General features: G+C 39.6%; 1 pseudogene; it reads left to right on the top strand.

Moving 5' to 3' along the window:
* The first annotated feature begins 458 nt into the window (after nucleotides 1-458).
* LOC100581451 overlaps nucleotides 459-19,281 on the top strand; it is a 37,832-nt pseudogene continuing 19,009 nt past the window's right edge.

Raw genomic sequence — 19,281 nt, 5'->3', positions numbered from 1 at the left:
TTTCAAAATAACAGTAGTAGAGGCAAATCTCCAAGACCTGATATTGCCTTAAATCCAGTTTTTAGTATTTTTCCTTCAACTCTTCAGCAGGATAAAATCATTACAAAAGTCCCCTTAAGGTCTCATTAAGAGGAGACCCCATGAAGCTGACCCCACAGGGAGATATAGGTAGGGTACAGCCATCCTATCTCATAAAGAAAGAACAAGCCCTTCTGATGAATCTCAAACTGTCTTCATCTTAGTCCAAATGTAGGAGTTACATGTGAACCAACCAATCGACATCTCACTCCTTATAACTAACAATGCCTGCAGAGGCTGTTCTTGGGCTCTTTCTGAGGTGTTGACTGAAGTCCTAAGACGCAGACTCTCTGGTTTCTTCCCAGAGTCCCTGGGCTTTGTGGAGGTCCTGGAATCCAAGCCACGGTGAGCTCATGATCCAAGGGTTTACTCACCGGTTCATGCAACAGGAAGAGAGTTCACCTGGGGCTGGTCTAGAAAATATAAAAAGTGAAGCTCTCCTGGCCCACAGGGAAAAGGTAAGAAAGTGTGTCTGGGGAACAGGAAGGCACTCATTAGGATACGGAGCATCTCCTAGGGGCAGAGTGATTTTGATTCAGATTCAGACTGTAACAGCTCCTGGCATCATGCAAATGAAAGCACCAAGGAGTCTTTCTTCCATGAAAATGGGGCAAGTTGCCCTTTTTTTTTTTCAAGTAGCTAAGCAACAAAAAATATAAATTACATCACAGAATGGTTGCCTAGAAAGAAGAGAAACTATTTGGGCTTTAAAAATGACCTTTCTTTTTGAGAAATATTTAATTGTGTCTAAAAAGTGATAGAAAACAAAAGGTAATGAAATGGCCCTAAATCACCTTAGGGTTAAAAATAAGTAAAAATAGTTCTGGCTGAGTGTAACAGTCAGTGTGAGTAAGAGTGTGCATGTGTGTTTGTGTGTGTGTGTGTGTGTGAACATGTATAAATCTGTCTTCTGCCTAGATTGAAAATCATTTGAAGACAGAGACTATGATATTTGGGCTGAATTGAAATCAAATAAATTTCTAAGATAAATTTTGATCTACTCCTCTCCCAGTCTTTCTTTTCTTTAAAATGGCACTATTTTCCCCTTGTCTACATATGAGAAACTCCCATTAACTATAAACTCCTGGAAAATAGAGACCACTTAATTATCTCTTTTGGTTACCTAATTCCATAACACTCACCTAGTTCTCTCTCTCTCTCTCTCTCTCTCTCTCTCTCTCTGTCACACACACACACACACAAAACATTCAAATACTTCATAAGGAAGTCTAGGAAGAGCTAATCAATACATATTTACTGAAACACTTTTGAGTATGTACAATGTGCATGGAAGTTACGAGAATTTGTAAGAGCTGCACCAAGAAATGAAATGATTGAATTCTGATTGTGGATTCCTACACCATAGAAAATACTCATAAAAATATTATAGCACAACTGTTTCATTGGTATAAAAAGAGAAACATAATCTGTGCTGGCTGTTTTCCTACTTCTAAGTGTGTCTATATGTTTTCTTTATTTCAGGCAAACAAACACACATTGAGCACCTATATAAGACACTACTGTAAGAAAGACAGTAAAGGGTCAGATAGGTGTCTGCCCTTAACATGTTCAGGAAGAGAAGAATAAGACAATATGGTTGGCAGAAGAGGTGGGAGTGTCCAGACTGGAGAATGTGTCCATATTTTGCCACTTTCTTGCTGCGTGACCTCAGATAAGTAGCTTAACATTCCTGAGCTTTAGTTTTCTCTTCTGTAAAACAGGGATAACTAACTGTACCTCAAGGTTTTCACAAAACTCAAATAAAATCATGAAAGTGATGTGCAATCTATAAAGTACTATTAGATGTTAACTAAAATATAATTTCACAGACAATAAACATATCTACTATATTCACTGAATGGTTGAAACTGGAATTCTGGCCATCCTGGGGTTAAACCTGGCTTGCATTGTGTGTTTTTAAAACTTTGAAAGAGTCTCAACACTTAAAACTCAAATTCAGATTCCATTAAATAAAAATCTGAAAAATCTTACAGCATTGGACCCACATTATTAATAACAATAATGGGCTAAAATTGAGTAGCATTGCTACTTTTAGAAGGAAGAGTTATCTTTTAGTTAGCCACAGTCTCCACTATTCCCTTTTGGCTTATGTAAGTTAAAAATCACTATAATAAAAGAGAGACAGAGGTAAGTGCAACAAAAGAAGGGGAGCTGGCAGAGAGATGGGACTTCTGCATATTCAAGAGAACACTAGCAACTGGAAGGGTTGGGAGAGCTGCCTGGTAAAGGTGATATTTGAGGATGTGAGAATGAGGGGAGTTTAAAAGAAGAACAGTTTGAAAGAAGGTACAGTGGCATGGGAATTGGTAGTGATAACCACTATCAAATTAAGATAAGGATATGTGGAGAGTACTCATTTATTTATCCAATGTGTATTGAGAATCTAAGTGTCAGGCTCTGGACATCAAGAAACAATAAACAGATACTTGAACCTGCCTTCTCTGGAGCTCATAGCCTAGTGAGGAAGACAGGAAAGTAGAGGTAACAAAGTTGAACAAATTCCTTTTGGGGGTCTTTGATGACAACTAGGAAAAAAAATCACAGTATTCCTCAATCTTTACCAACTAGACATGCTATTCAGGAGTTAGGATCATGAACCATAGACAAGAGTCCAATTTTACCATTAATCCCCGGTATACCCATCAACAGCTGGCCATGCTCATACACACCACTCTTTCCTAACTCTTACAAATAGAGATAAAGCCAATATCAGCTACTTCCCAGTTCCTTTTAGATGACAACAGTAGAAAATAGAAGTGCAGATGCTTCTTGACATGTGATGGGATTACATCCCAATAAACCCATCATCATAAATCAAAAATATCCTGTTGAAAATGTATTTAATACTCCAATAAACTCATTGAAAAGTCAAAAAATCATAAGTTGAACTATCATAAGTCAGGGACCACTGTAAAATTATTTGCAATGTAAAATATGTTATGTAAGTGTATGTTGTTAGCATAACCATTTCTCTGATCTCCAGGGATCACTTACAGCATAGGCAGTAGGGATAATCTCCTATCAGGGCAACAGCAAGAATAATGCTTCATAACTATTCGTGGGTAATGGAAAACAAGGGCAGAATGAATGTGAGCACAAGCCTTTAAACTACACAGACTTGAATTCAAATCCTGTCTTCACCATTTGTTACCTGAATAACTGGGCCTGTTTCCTCACTTATAAATTATATCTAATAATGTCTCTTTCCTAAGGCTGTTATGAGAATAAAATTAGAGTTAGACAGTGCCTAGTTCATAGTAATTATTTGATAAATGGCACTAAAGATTGTTTTACTTACAGCTCAACTATCTCAAGATGACAGAGGTAGCATTGCAGAATCAAGGAATCATAGAACTAGAATGACCTCAAAAAAATTGTATTTTCTCTTTCTGAGACTATGGTCTTTCACATCTTGTTCTAGCATTTCTTACTCCAAAAGTTGTGATCCGACTTATTCATTCCAAGAATTCCTCCTCCTAAATGTAAGCCCATTTTGTCTTATTTTATTCCTCTGTAGAATAACAGGACTAGAGAAAAAATCAGGATAAGACCAAGATCTAAAATGACCAAATGTTCTGGTTTGCCTGGAACCAAGGAGTTTCCCAGGACACTGCACTTTCCATGCTAAAATGAGGACAGTCCTGGGGAAACAGACAGTTGGTCACTGTACCTCAGTTAGTGGTGCCATGTTTTGATCTCTGATTAAGCTAGAAAAGCCAAAAACTGTACAACTCAGTGCATTCTATTTCTTACTGTATACAAATACTGACAACTAGAAGTAGTAAGAAAACTAGAAGCAAATGCCCCAGGTGGACCAGTGTATGCACTGCCACCTTTCTCCCTTAATTAAACCTGGTCTTTACGTTGCCAGGACTCTCTGATTTGGTAGTTATAGTCACCGTGGAAGAAATGTGGCCTTCCCATTGTAGCTATGTATCTGATGCTATCTCAGAATCTCACAACTTGATGCCAAGTGATTTTTGAATGAACAGTGTCTATAGTGAAAGGCTTGTTTTTGTGTCTTGTCTTGTCTTATGCAACCTGGATCAGAACAAAAACATGGCACCTTTTTTACTTCAGTGACTATATGTGAGCTTTGTCTCCACTGATTTAGGCCAAAGTTGAGTTCTCCTGTCAATGTATTTGTCTGTCTGATTAACGGCAGTCCTCTCTTCTTTGGCTAGGATGCCAAAAGCACATTACTGAGTGGCTTGTGAACCAAATAATGATGGCTGAAGGTATGAGCTCTCTGATAAATTTGCACATATCAGACAAAATGGGCTTCCATTACATATATCAGAAAAAATGGGCTTACATTTAGGAGGAGGAATTCTTGTAATGAATAAGTAGGATCACAACTTGCAGCTGTTTAACTTTATTTTTCATGAACTTAAAATAACTTAGGAAACTTTTTTGCTTTGGAATTGTCTTTAGTTTTTCTCTGAGAGTCAAAGCCTTGAAGTCAGTCAGGACAATGTCTGAATACAGAGAGAATGAGAAACATTCCCTCTACGATGCCCCCAATTCCTTTGAGGGTTATAGGAAATAAGCCAATAATTTCCAGTGGTCAGTCAGTTTTTCCAGTAATTTAAATGACTCACAGTGGTATAAACCAGGTCCTGTTGAGAAGCATTACACCATCCCCTTGTGATGATAAGCAGAAGCTCTTTAGAGAAGTTGTACAAACCCAACTTTCAGCAGCATCAGCCACATAATCAGATAATCTTGAAGAGCCATCTTGATTTTTAAAGCATTGAAAAATAGGTCTTTAAAAAATATGGAAGATTTAACAAATGACAAGCTGAAAAAATAAATTGTAACACATACGACCTACAAGTGATCTGGTTTCCTTAATATATAAAAAGCTCTTATAATCCAACAAGAAAAAGCAGATTAACAATCCAATAGAAAAATGGATAAAGATCACAAGCAGGCTTCTTCTTAGAATATAGAAATGGTTTATAGGATTTTGAAAAACATGTTCAACTTCATTAAAAGCAAATGTTCAAAACCCATAATAAAGCAATAGTGTAAATTTATTTTATTATGATAAATTACATTGAAACATTTTGAGATAGCAAAAGAATAAACACATATTAAATGTTCATCAGTTTGAAATTGAACTGGTACAAGAATGGAGATTCAGTATGCCTTTCTTATGAGGATCCTCTCAAAACCCTTTCTTGTTGTAAGAACAGACTTTCACAGACCATTGGTTGGAGTAGTGCTGTTTCTTTATTCGACCTCCAGAGCTGCTAAATAAGATGACAAAAGTCTGTGTTTGGAGAAGGGACAATATTGTTGGCAGTAATGCTGGGGTGTCCAAGACTAGAGGATGAATCTAGGTTCTGCATTTTCTTGCTCTGTGACTTGTGAACAAGTCACTTAACATTCCTGAACTTAAGGTTTCTCCTTTGCAAAATAGGGATAACAGCACCTCACAGGGTTTTCATGAGACTCTGATAAAATCATAAAAGTGACTTGCAAACTGTAAAGCACTATAACATGTAAATTTTAAAAATTTCACAATTAGCATATCTACTTGTACTAATGGGATTGTTAATTCTGCCAGACTTTATAGATCATCCATGGCCATCCTGGGATCAAATCTGGCCTGCACCATGTCTTTAAAGCTTTGAATTATCAACATTTCAAACTCAAATTTCAGGGTTTTAAAAAGTCTGGAAAATCTGGCAACATACTGCCCACATTCTAGCATGGCAATAATAGACTAGAATTGAGTGGTGGAGCCTCTTTTAGACGGGATGTTTACCCTCCACTTGGCCGCAAGTCATCACTACTCCCTTTTGTCTTATGCTTCACTCATTTACACTTCCTATCTGTAGGCCTTTGAATTGCAACCCTGCAGTTAGTTTGTCACCATAGTTTGCAAAAGAAATCACTGCAGACCAGGAAAGTAGGGTCTTGGTCACCGTCACCCAGCAAGCACTGAAACCCACCAGAAGAATCTTTATGGCCAATTACTCTTTAATTCATGTGTGCCTCACACACCACAACTCTGAAGCTCTGGGCCCATAATCAAGCTCATTTATTTTCTACAAAACAAGAGAGAAGATCCTGTTTGTCCTGTAGCTGATCTGGGCTCCCTCTTACTAGCTCCTTCTTAAAAAGCTAGATTTCAAGTGAGAATAATCCTCAATTAAAACCTTGTCTTGATTTCCCTTTTTAGCTTGGCCACTCTTGCCCACCCCAGTGTCCGTTAGGCAGTTCCTCTGCTACAGTTTCCATGGCTGTGTGCTCACAGGCCTAGTCACTTTATAAGAAACTTCACTTCAGCAGGATGTGAACACCACAGGGGAAACGGTCTGGCAGAATTTATCCTGCTAACAGTATTAAAACTGGTTTAGCAGAAATACCATTTGACCATCGACCAATAGGATTACTGGGTATATACCCAAAGGAACATAAATCATTCTGTTACAAAGATACATGCGTGCGTATGCTCATTGCAGCACTATTCACAATAGCAAAGACATGGAATCAACCCAAATGCCCATCAATGATAGATTGGATACAGAAAATGTGGTACAAATACACTATGAAATACTATGCAGCCATAAAAATGAATGAGATCATATCCTTTGCAGGGACATGGATAGAACTGGAAGCCATTATCCTCAGCAGCTAACGCAGGAACAGAAAACCAAACACTGCACGTTCTCACTTATAAGCGGGAGCTGGACAATGAGAACACATGGACACAGGGAGGGGAACAACACATACGGGGACCTGTCGGGGCAGGGGAGTGTGGGAGGGAGGGAGCACATCAGGAAAATTAGCTAATGCCTCCTGGGCTTAATACTTAGGTGATGGGTTGATAGGTGCAGCAAACCACCATGGCACACATTTACTTATATAACAAACCTGTACATCCTGCACATGCACCCCAGAACTTAAAATTTTTAAAGAAACAACAAAAAACTGGTTCAGGCTCTGAGTAAGCTTCAAGACACTCCTAGATGAAATTCTTCTCTATCCCATGGGAGCCAACAGACCCACAAGAAAAGGAACTCGTGTGTGTGTGTGCGTGTGATTTATGAATGAGAATTACGCAGTAAGTAAGCAAATTAAACCATATCTGGACAACTCTTGCCTGAGAAGTATGATGTTAAGAGATAAATGGGTTGACTCAACACTGAAAATGAAAGTCGGTGATTCATGAATGCATTCATTTTCTTCTTCATGCATTCAGCATTAACCGAGTGCCTGTTACATTCCTGGCATTTGCTAAGATTCCTGGATAAAAAAACAAGCCCAGTTCTTGGTCCCAACAATCTTACTTGACTGTACCATTAACCACCTGTCCAGTTAAACAACTTAACCTCTCTTTTTTTTCTCAATTCCTTTACTTTTGTAATGGGCATAATACTACTCACTTCGAGAGATTCTGTTAGCCTAAATGAGGTTTGTATAGGTTTCCGGGGCTTAAAACATATCAACTAACCACAGAGATTTAATAAACTCTGAGCCAAGCAGAGCCCATCACTTTACAGATAAACCTATGAGGTCCAGAGGAATCAGATTACTTGCTCAGGTGGGCAGCAAGTTGTTGACTGAGCCAATTCCCAACACTACCACAGTCACTACCATCACCAGAGCCCAGCAGTTCTGTTGACACCCTAAGCTACACTAGGATGCCTACTCTGATTTCAGTCCAATCACTATATAAATGACTATAGCACAATTTTGTGTTTTTTAAACATAATTTTGATAACTTTAAGAGAAATGCTTTTCCTTGTTATCCTATGTATTTGTATCCATTTAAAAATATTAATTTGAGAAAGAGTTAACTATCTTCTCCAGATTGCCAAAGGAGTTCACTGCACCAAAATTTGTAAGAAATTATTGCCTTTGAGCAGTGGTTTTGAACTGGAAACAGTTTTGCTTCTGGCCCCTGGGGATATTTGACCATGTCTAGGAAGAGTTGCTACTGGCATGTAGCAACCAGGGATACTGCTAAACATTTGACAATGCACAGGACAGCTCCTTCGTAACAAAGAATTATCGTACCCCAAATGTCAATCATGCTGAGCTTCAGAAACCCTGTTTTGGAGCAGTATACAGCAAAAGGCCAAAAAGTTGCTAGACTTTGTATTCTCACCTAATTTCCAAGTATGTTCATCTTTTTTGATCCGCTTGATCTCCCCATGACTATTCACAAAAGTGAAGTGGTTTTATATGTTTTTGTTGATAATCCTTGCACCTACCCCAATTCGAGCAAGTATTACAAGTTCCCCTGGATCTGGAAGCCAGAAGCTCTGTGCAAGGCAGAGTTATGAGTGCTGCTGAATTTATTGGGCTAACTTCTTGGAAATGTAAGTGAGAAATCTGTCCCACAGGCAAAAGCAAGATGGTCCATGAGCCCTTTGTTTAGCTAGCCAGGCCTTGCATGGACTGCACGGCTATTTCAGTGGTTTCCCTTAGGATGGCCTCACTTAAAACGTAGAACTCCTTTTCAAGGCTAAAAGAGCAGCAGGAAAGAAGGAGCAGGTGAGGGGATAAAAACATTTTCTCCACCTGGGGACCAGTAATAGCAACAGAAGGTACATATGAACAATCTTCTTCTTCCTTCTTTCCTCACAGTAATATATTCATCTTCAAAGGAAAGTCTTTCATGTGTTGATTCTTTTTTTTTTTTTTTTTCAAATGAAGCTTCACTCTTGTCATCCAGGCTTGAGTGCAATGGCATGATCTTGGTTCCCTGCAACCTCTGCCTCCCAGGTTCAAGCGATTCTCCTGCCTCAACCTCCCAAGTAGCTTGGATTACAGGGATCCACACCACCCCCGGCTAATTTTTGTATTTTTAGTAGAGACAGAGTTTCACCATGTTGGCCAGGCTGGTCTCGAACTCCTGACCTCAGGTGATCCACCCGCCTCGGCCTCCCAAAGTTCTGAGATTACAGGCATGAGCCAACATGCCTGGCCAGGTGTTGACTCTTAAAAATGAATTACTCAAATAGAAAGAACAAAGGTTGAAAACGCCAGGAATTTTTTCTAAAGCAGAACAAAGGGTAGAAGTCAAAATAGCATTTTTAAAATTCTTGTAGGAGAAGCCTTGACAAATAGCTTGTCTTGTCTTCGCACATTTTACGTTTCCCATCCAGGCTGTGAGTGGCATTCCTTTCTGTTTGGAGGTTCTGAAAAACATCTGGCCTGGTCTGGCACAGACCCGGCTTGCTGGTGAATCTTTCTTCCTATGTAATAGCAAAAATAGGATAAGTAACTGATGTTCCAGGATGATACAGGTGCAAGAGTGGATCAGGGATTTCCAATGAGTAAAGAATTCAATTCCAAGTGAGCTGGTTAACTCCTGAATTACCAGTCAACAGTACAATACTTAGCACTGGGAGGATATATAATAAATATTGTTAAATGTATGAATTCACTAATGGATTAAAAAAATCACAACTACCCTTTGAGGAAAGATGTATTTCTCATTTGCAGATGAAAAAATAAACTCAAAGAATTTAACCATGGTTGCCTCAAATTATAGAATTGCCAATAGACTAAGCCAGGACATGGGCTCCTAGTCATTTGACTGGAAACACCTTATTCTAGACACTATTTTTTTTTCTCTTAGAGCTTTACCTAGGAGGGATTTAGTTTCAGTATACCTTACATGGGCTAAAGAATAATCTGGCTGGAACATCAGTCTCACCACTGACCATTAGCACTGATGACAACAGACAGTTTGGAAAATACTACATTCGGCAATATTAAACAGGTTTCTTTATTACGGGGCTTATTAGAGCTTCTAATATGCCAATACATGGCAGAAATAGACTGCAACATTCCCTAAACCTAACCAAGCAGTGCATTTTAGACATAGCGTAGCACCAATGTTGCACAGTACTTTTGAGAAATATGGGATAACCATTTTGCCTGTCTTATCTTTGCTACCTGATTGGATGGTGGCCAAAATTGAGAAATTATCTCACTTCATCTTCGGAACAACTAACCTAGTGAGTCAGCTGTTCACCACCATCTGAGTATGAGATATCAGTTTAGAGCACTTCAGAATGAAGACCCAGCCCTGTGGTTGTTTAACTATTTAACCATTAGCTAAAACAAAACAAAACAACAGACAAAACCCTGTGCTTGTTTCAAACCAACTCAGGAACTGAGCAGCTTACTGAAAGTTTGTGCAATGCCAGAATGCATGTTCATCTTTGCTTTCTGACTGCTGGTGTAACTTGAGCCAAAAAAAAACCTTGATAAGATACATATGAACAAATTCAAGTTAAAATAATCTCTCTCCTATCATGCCCTCAATGAATAAATGTGACATGAAGTACATTCAAGATGTCCAGATGATCATCTGTAGGACCTTGTTGGGGTACACATGCGGATTGTTTTTGGTCAAATTATTTTGTCTTTCTTGTATATATAGGTCATCTTTTAAGAGATATGAAAATGAAACTGATATAATGATATCAGTTAATTGATAACATAACTGATATAGTGCCTTTCTGCCTACCTACTTGGCTCTAGGACTTTCAAGAAAATAAAAGTGACATTCCATGACATATGTATTAACTCAGAAAAGAAAAAAAACCCAATAAATGTTATATGTAGACCAAACTATTATATAGGTTCTATTTTTTTTCTTATTATAAAACGGGATTGAAAGTTATATCACTTTGCCACTAGAACTCCAATGCACTATCCATTGCTCCACAGAGCTACCTAACAGTTACATCACTTCAGAGTATAGTCTTTCTTTAGTTGTCACGTCATGGTGCTGTATAGCCTTTGGAGGCAAATATTTGAGAAATGGGTACCCAGCTGCCTAAGGCAATGCTGAAAATACCCCAAATCTACTGCAGGGGAAGAGTAATAATCAAAAGTAGCATTAAGGAGATATTTTAGAGTATGAAGAGGTTGTAAAATTCAGAGTGCTCATTTAAGCATGCTTAGTGTAGTATGGCGGTTAAGAGCTCAGATCAGGGAGCTAAACTCCCAGGTTTGAAACACAGTTCTGTTCTTATAACCTTGAACAAGTTATTTAAACTTTATATGTCTCTATTTTCCCTCTGCAAAATGGAATAAGAGTATAACCTACCTTACATGATTATGAAGACTCAGTATGTGTTAAGTGCATAGAATGGGGTTTGGTGCAAAGTAAGCTTTCAATTAATATTAGCAATAACGCCAGGCTTGGTGGCTCACACCTGTAATCCTAGCACTTTGGGAGGCCGAGGTGGATGTATCACGAGGTCAGGAGTTCAAGAACAGCCTGGCCAACACGGTGAAACCCCATCTCTACTAAAAATACAAAAATTAGCTGAGTGTGGTGGCATGTGCCTGTAATCCCAGCTACTGGGGAGGCTACGGCAGGAGAATTGCTTGAACCCAGGAGGCAGAGGTTGCAGTGAGCTGAGCTCATACCACTGCACTCCAGACTGGGCTACAGAGCAAGACTCCATCTTGGAAAAAAAAAATAGCAATAACTAGGATTACTAGCTGTGTGTCCACAGGAAGTCAGTTCACTCCTATAGGTCTTATTTCCTCCATCTATAAAATTCAGATCCTCATAATAACATTGCAGTACGATAGGAAAGATCAAGTAAGACAAAGGAGAGAAGCTAAAGTGTAAAACATCACTTCACAAACATTAGGAAATTATTTTCTTTCCTGATATGATCTTTATTCATCTCAGTGAATGGTACTTCCTCTTCATCTGCAGGCCTTAGTTTTCCTCTCTGGACACTGCTGTTTCTAGTGTACAAAGTGGAATGCACTTGCTGTGTGTGCTAAGGCAGGAACCCCTGGTCCGTCATCAGCACTTTGCTTCTCAGAGAATGGCACCATCTGCTATCCAGGGGTCGGAGCCAGAGTGCCTGCATCCAGTTGATGGGCACTTCCTTTTGGGTACACCCCCAACACAGAGACCTAATCCCTCTATTTCTCCATGTCCTCAGCCATTATTGTAATTCATGCCATCATCATTTGTCAGTAATAGCCTCCTATACTCCAACTTCCATACTTTTCCAGTCAAATCCATTCCATTCTCCCCAATAGAAAGGGAGAATTTTTAAAAAATATGATTTTACTCATGTCCCCTTCCAGCTCAAAGTCCTCCAATGGCTTCCTATTCTCATATCCCTGACCAGAACATGCTCCTTACAAGGCTTTGCACGACTGGAACCCTGCCTATTTCTTCAGGTTTACCCCATACCATTCCAATCTCCCCAACTTCCTCTCCCCGCTATGTTACTTTCTACACCCCTGTCCCATAGCTCTTTTCTCAGTGATGTGAATACCCTTAAGCTCTTCCCTACCTCAGGACCTTGGTACTTGCTGTTCGTTTCCCCTGGCTCTTTGAATGGCTGCTGACTCCTTTGCGTCTTTCATATCTCAGCTCAGATTTCACTTCCTTAGTGAGGTCCTTCTTGATGGCCCCCAAATGCTTGTTTTCATAGTGTTTACTGCATAGTTCTTATGAGGTTTAAATGAGAAATGCCTTTAGAACAGTGCTTGGCACATAAGAACTGCTCATTAAAAGTTGTGATAATTATCATCATCATATCATCCTCCTTCTCTGCCACAGTAGCCTATTAAATTGCACGAAGAACACTAACAAGAGTGTGTGACTGTGATGTGTGTTTACTTCCTTTCTTTTTGTCTATCTGATTATCAGTTCCCTAAGGGATAGATCTCGTTTCTCATTCCCCCCCGGTGTACCCTCGCCTCGCCTCGCCTCGCAGCAAACTGCCAGTCACAGAGCTGGCTCTCAAACATTTATTGAAGGAATGAATGAAAGTGAGTGCCTCTTGGCTGTCAAAGGAGTTCAAATTACTAAAACCCCACAAAGGCCCAGGGCAGTTTCACCATTACGGCAGCCCCGCACCTGGTTCCAGAGAACAGCACTGCATATGCTCCCAGGCAATTGCATTTGCGTGTCTCAAACACTTGCCTGAAACTGGTACAGAATTTCATCTGATTTCTGATGACTCCCATCCCTCCTTCTTCCCTCCCACCCCTTGATCTCCCTCGCATTTTCCTGTTTGTATTCAACGCGTCCCTGCTTGTGTGAGAAAAGCAAAGAATCCCACAAAACTCTTTTCTTTATCCTCTTTCCAGAAAAATGGGCCAATTCACAGCTGCAATCGTTGGGAGAATTTCCTGTCTGGGAGTCTGGAAACTGCCAAGAGTGGAAAGCTGCAGCCAGCCAGCGAGGCCTCTGTTGTCACTGGCCCAAACAACAACAAAAACAACCGCAACAACAACAACAACAACAAAACATGCCACGTGTGCACTGGCATATACAAACACGCCCACAGAACCAAACCAAGCGGACAAGGCTTCAAGGAGAGCTTCTGGGCGGCTCATTCCCGCGGCGAGGCATATCCCTTGGCATGGTGCCATTGCAGCCCAGCTCCCAGCCCCCCCGCCATCTGTCATCAGCGCTCTGCCTACTGTAAGTGTGCCGACACAGTACACGGAGGCTAACAAGTAGCAAATGGAGGGGAAGAAAAAACAAAGCCACTGCAGTCAGTGGGAGAGGTGGCTAGGGCTTTGACATAAACTGACAAAAAGCTGGGAAATTTAAACTGAAAGTTTGCCCTCAAGACTTTCAGCTGTGAGCGTTGGGCTGGGGAGGAGGGAAGGGTGTACGGTGAGGGAGGTTGGCAGGGAGCAGTCTGCAAAAAAGCTGGTGAGATAGAGTTAAGTAGGCCGGCTTTTTCCAGACTCTATGAATAATATGAGACATTACTTAAAATCCATTCTGACTGTTCATAGATTGCCCAAGAAGGCTTTCCCTTAAAAGAAAAAAAAAAAAAGGAACTAAGAAAACTTTTTCCAATAGAACTTCTGAAGGAAACATTTAATCAGGACATTGCGTGTAATATAATACAGGTTGCTAAATTTCCTATCAAATAATCACCTCCAGAGCAATTAGGATAGATTGCCCTTACCTTATTGTTAAATTAGTTGTCAGCTTTATGTTGTCATTTAAGGAATCGTTGGGGAAAAATCAGGGTATTTGTTATTTTTCAATGTTTTTTCACTATAACAAAAAAAAATTTTTTTTAACCTAATTGTCTACCAAAAATCTACAGCAGCAAAAGAACCTAAATCGGCTAAGATTCCTGCTAAAATGTGTCTAGATTTTTTGTGTGAGTGGCACAGACAGTCTGCATGCACTTGGATGGATGATTGTCTTGTGGTTTTCATTCCTTGTCATTAAATGCAGAGACTCTTTCCCTTAAAATCTTAAATATAAAGACCCAGATTACCAGGCATTTGATGATCCTCTCACAAGCTTGGCATCGCTCTATGTTAGAGATGGAGAAACTAAGGCTAAGAGAGTTTAAAATTACTCAAGTTAAAATGGCAGAACCCCAGGATCTTCAGACTTGAGGCCCTACCCTTTTGTTTTAAACAATGAGATTCTGCTAAGCTGCTACTATTTCACTTTGCCCTTTTAGTTCTCACCACAAAGCCACAAATGCTATAAATTCTAATTCCCACTATTCAAAAATATTAATTAAGCAAGCAAAATTGCAGTAAGTTTTAACTAATATGGCCAGCAACAAACCAGCTCTCATTCTGTTTGTTTGTCAGTTAAGTGTTACTATTTGATCATTTTAATAGTTGATTGCTAAAAAAGTTAAACTCTGCAAAAGAAGTTTCAATCCCCAAACAATTCTGATTGATAGCATGGTAGCTCAGCTCATTATCCCTAATCAACAGAGTAAACATGTATTTACAAATAAAAACATATACCAGATGTATTTTCATCCACAAGGTGATGCTGTCAACTAAAATAGGGAATGTGCACCAATGTACATCATCCACCATTTTCAAGACAGATTTGCCACAAACCCTCCTGCTTCATGATTCACAGATGAAAGCCTGTATGCATGCAGGTGGTTGTGATATTACCATGTTTACAAAAAAAGGGTGAGGTACTTGAAAAGCACCAGTTCTAAAGTCAGAAGAATGCTCTTTGAGTGCAGGTGCTACCATTTCCAGGCTTATACTGTTATGCCTCAGTGTCTTCATCTTTAATATGGTAATAATAATGGCACCTACACAATTGTTTTAGGTATTAAATGAGATAGCAGATAGGAAGGTGTTTTATGTATAGTAATATACTAATGTAGTTCCTTTTTCAGTATTCCTCTATTTCCTTCAAATAACCTTCTGTTTCTCCCAGATTGATGAGAGTTTAAAAGGAGATATTTTACCTCCCTCTTCCCATGCTCCCTTCAGAAGGTAAAAGTCCTTTTAAAGGGACTCGTAATATTCTAGAGACCAGCCTAGCACTTTATATCAAAAACCCATTTTGAGTTTCACCTGAGAGAAGAGGAGGACATAGAAATAGCTTTTATTTCCCTTTCCTGTGGAATTGAACAGAATTTTCAAAAACCCTACACAAAGCTCTGCTAGGAGCATGATTCTGCAGGAAATTTCCAAACTGTGCTCCATAGATGTCTATGAGTGAACAATGTAAATTAGTATCTTATATCAACGCTCATAACATTCATCCACTGGTTCATTAAACTCATATATTGAGTGCCTATTTGTACAAGACAGTTTGTCAGGGACTTGGGTGATAACAGGGAACAAATGTACTCCATGTGAGCAAGTTACATGGTGGTCCTTTCAGTAGGCTTTCCTACCGTGTTAGGAATAATCTAAGTTTTTAGAAGTGTTATTGAATTGTGAGAATATTGTTTAAATGTTAGAGGAATGCATTCTTGTAACAGAGCAAAAAAAATAAGAGTTTAGAAACCCACTTCTCTTCCTGACTTTACCAAGATATGAGGCCTTGAATAAATCACTCTCCTGCTTTGGGTAGCTCCTGTGCTTTCCTGACATTTAAGGCTTTTCAACCTCCTCTCACTTTGTTTTCAGAGATAGTACAGTAGTTTCACCATGAAATATTTCACTAAGGGTTAAATCTGGAACCAGCATTTGTTTCACTCTTTTAAAGTTTGTCTTTATCAAATAAAGTGTCATGGCAGGAAGCTGGGTAAAGATACAGTCCAACAGAGGTCTTTGGAGAGGTAAAATGAAGCAGGACTTAAAAAATAGTCTCCCAAATCCTTTACTAAGCTGAAGGGTCCACGAGGGCAAGGTTTTAGGATGTCTCATTCACCACTATTACTTTCTCTCTCATCTCTACAATGGTGCTGGTCCATGGCCAACTCTCACAAGTATTTGTAGAACAAACACATGAATGAATCAGCTTATGATGACAAATAATATCATAGCACATAACAGCTGATATAAAGTAAAATATCAGCTGATGATAAATCCTCCCAACTGCTTTATCAAATCTTTTGGAAACTTCCCTGAAAAGATGACCATGATTCTACGTGGATACAGTTGCCTTTGATGCTGAAGCAGCATCTCAAATCCCCTCAATGGTCTCCATTCATAAATTAGAAGATTGGGATAGGGTTGAAAAGGCACTTTCCAGAAGCTTCAGATGTTGGATTCTGACCCTGGCTTTTCCCTAGCTAGCTGTGTGGCCTTGAGCAAATCGTCTACTTCTCATGACCTAAGTTTTCTCATCTATAAACAAGAGGTTTGGGTTTCTAAGACTCCTTCCAGCATTAGGAATTTAGAAAGAAAGTGGAAAATTATACACATGTGGGCATTTTAAAATTAGAGTTTCACCATCCAAAATGCCTCTGTTACTTTATTAACTCCATTCCTGTTTTAAACTTGGAAAATTGGCAAAATGAATGCAACTGTTTCAGAAGTTAATGCTGTGTTGGATCAATATAGCAAATAGACACTTGCCTAGAGAGTAATATTTTTGCCAGAAACGGGCTGGCGCTGAAAAACATTGCCCTGAAAAGCCCTCTCCAGCCCGTCACTCACATCTTTTTCTTCCCACAACTCAACACCCAAAGACCAACTTGAACTGAGGTTAGAGGTACAAAGCAGCAGTAGCCTCTCACCTTAGGACTAAACATTGAGTCATCTTCATTGATAGTCCAACCATAACCTGGAATTCAGAGTGAATAACTGATCTTCAGCCTTAATCCTTCATCCTGAGTCTGGGGAAAACTGGAAAGAGTGGTTTATTCATGCATGCATCCCCAAGTACTTACTGAGTTTCCAGGAAGTGCCATCTCCCCTAATTCATTCCTGACTTGCACTTGACTCCTTCCCGCTTACTTTCCCATGCCCCCATGCTGTCCTCACACACTCACCTATTACTCAACTCCACTCTTCTCAACAACAAACCTTCTGTTGGCTGCTTCACACAGAAACCTTGACTGCATGTAGATGACCTGGCCCACCAAGTTTGAAAATATTGAAATGTCCAAGACCTTGTTAATATGATTTCTTTGGGCCAAGTGAGTTGGGCTTGCCACCTGCAGGGAAAGGCCAGGTAGAAAGAGTCCAGCCCCAGTAGGCACTACGCCACAGACTAAGGTTCATGATTGCATTCCTTCAGAGATTACAAACTGCCCAAAGAATGTCTCACAGTGGCAAGGATTCGTTATCTGAAATGCAACTATTATGGTCCTGTAAGTACAGATGCTGACATGTTAATGTTTTCTAATAGGTGTTACTATTATGGGCTAACAGGATCCCTGGAGCCATTAGAACCGTAACCTTGTTAGACCTGACATAGTTTGGCTGTGTCCCCACCCAAATCTCATCTTGAATTGTAGTTCCCATAATTCCCATATGTTGTGGGAGGGACCCAGTGGGAGGTAACTGAATCATGGGGATGGTTACTTTCATGCTGTTCTTGCGATAGTGAGTGAGTTTTCACAAGATCTGATGGTTTTACAAGTGGCATTTCCCTCTTTGCTCAGCACTTCTCCTTATTGCCGCCATATGAAAAAGGAGGTGTTGGATTCCCCTCCCACCATGATTGTAAGTTTCCTGAGGACTCCCCAGCGATGCTGAACTGTGAGTTAATTAAACCTCTTTCCTTTATAAATTACCCAGTCTCTGGTATGTCTTTATTAGCAGTGTGAGAACAGACTAATACAGAACCCTCATCCCCATCAGGAATGAGAGCCAAACCTTGAACTCTTGCCAGTAGCTACTTGACATCATTGATTCCTACTGCACACCTAGATTTTGGAATATCACCTACGCCTGTGTTCTCTGCTTATCCATCAGAAACTCAATTAAAATCTTCTTAGACCTCTGATTCTAACTGCTCCTATTTTACCTAGTATTGATTATCATGTTCAAGAGCTACTCAAGGAAACCGGCTAAAACTAGTTAAGCATCATGCCCAGAGTAGCAGAGCTCACATGGAAAGAGTCCAGGGCCAGTTTCAAGCAGGGACACCTAAAGTAGTGTATCTGCATGAAATGAAATCTTATGGAAGTCCTGCTGGGACCACGGTACCCACCATCAAATCCAAAGGGCAGAGCAAATACAGGAACGAGTGAATAAACTCTGAGGTTAGTAGCAGGATGGACCCACAGCAAAACAGAGCACACATCAATCAATAATTCAGAGTAAGTTGTGAAAACTAAAACTGTAGACCTAAGCGAAAGATGTCCCCTTGTGAACCACATAGTACATGGGACAGGCAGGGAAGCTTTAAAAAAGACCATGATGTTTGTAACACAAAGGATAAATGCTTGCTGAAATAGATACTCCATCTTCCATGATGTGGTTATTACACATTGCATGCTTGAATCAGAACATCTCATGTACCCCAAAAATATATATACCTACTATGTACCCACAAAAATTAAAAAAAAATTTAAAAACGTGAGAATTGGACCTGCATATTCTTTGGGACTTGCTTTTTTTTATGTGAGACTGAACTTTCTTAGAGCATCTGTAGATATGGCCTCCATTTCATCCAGGCTGTTCTATTTCATTGCTAAGCCAGGATAAATTTTACTTATTTCACGCTGATAATGTATTTGGTTTGAATTTGTTTCACTTTTTATGAAACAAAATTTAAGATAATCATTAGAAACCCCAATTAGGGTTTGATAATACCGTACGTATTTATTTGTATTTCAGGAGATGGGGTAAAAAAATGTTTTCATCTACCAATAATGTAATCTAGAGAAATTAAGGCTTTGTTTCATAGGCTCATTCTAAGTGAGAAACAAAATAGTACGGAGAGAATTTGCCTCCCCAATCCCCTTACAAATAAGGAATAGGGAGAATAAGGCAGAAAAGCTAACAATTTGCCCTAGGTCATACAGGTAG

Source organism: Nomascus leucogenys, chromosome 1a (assembly GCF_006542625.1).
Source record: "Nomascus leucogenys isolate Asia chromosome 1a, Asia_NLE_v1, whole genome shotgun sequence".
Lineage (NCBI taxonomy): Eukaryota > Metazoa > Chordata > Mammalia > Primates > Hylobatidae > Nomascus > Nomascus leucogenys.
The sequence above is the reverse complement of the archived record's forward strand: the minus strand, read 5'-3'. Positions and strand labels throughout refer to the sequence as shown.